Below are 1,014 nucleotides of genomic sequence, written 5' to 3' on the forward strand. Positions count from 1 at the left end.
GTTGTTAATATTCAGTGTTTTATTGGTCATAGTTAATATTGTAAATCACACTTTATTTTTATGTACATTTTGGGTGTTTCATTCAGTGTTTTTTTGAGGTCAGTGTTGGCGCTTGGAATTTTCAAAATGGGGTCCTGGGGACCCCATCAAGTTGTAAAAAATGGGGTCCCACAGTACAATTTTGGGGGCCCACTTTTTTGTAAGCGTTTTGAAAAAAACATACATTTTATGGGCAATCTGGTAAAAATGTCTGTTACATTTTCTTTGTTTTGCTTGATTGTAAAAGATGTTATGTTGTTAATATTCAGTGTTTTATTATTCATAATTAATATTGTAAAACACACTTTATTTTTATGTACATTTTGGGTGTTTCATTCAGTGTTTTTTTGAGGTCAGTGTTGGCGCTTGGAATTTTCCAAATGGGGTCCCAGGAACCCTATTAAGTCATAAAAATGGGGTCCAAAGTAAAAAATTTGGGGTCCCACTTTTTTGTAAGCGTTTTGAAAAAAATATATACATTTTTGGGCAATCTGGTAAAAATGTCTGTTACATTTTCTTTGTTTTGCTTGATTGTAAAAGATGTAATATGAGAAGTAAAAGAAGAGCAATTTTCATATGTTGTTAATATTCAGTGTTTTATTGTTCATAATTAATATTGTAAATCACACTTTATTTTTATGTACATTTTGGGTGTTTCATTCAGTGTTTTTTTGAGGTCAGTGTTGGCGCTTGGAATTTTCCAAATGGGGTCCCAGAAACCCCATTAAGTCATAAAAATGGGGTCCAAAGTAAAAATTTTGGGGTCCCACTTTTTTGTAAGCGTTTTGAAAAAAATATATAAATTTTTGGGCAATCTGGTAAAAATGTCTGTTACATTTTCTTTGATTGTAAAATATGTTATATGAGAAGTAAAAGAGGAGCAATTTTCATATGTTAATATTCAGTGTTTTATTGTTCATAGTTAATATTGTAAATCACACTTTATTTTCATGTACATTTTGGTTGTTTCATTCA

This window comes from Nerophis ophidion, linkage group LG23 (genome assembly GCF_033978795.1).
Source record: "Nerophis ophidion isolate RoL-2023_Sa linkage group LG23, RoL_Noph_v1.0, whole genome shotgun sequence".
NCBI classification, from domain to species: Eukaryota; Metazoa; Chordata; class Actinopteri; order Syngnathiformes; family Syngnathidae; genus Nerophis; species Nerophis ophidion.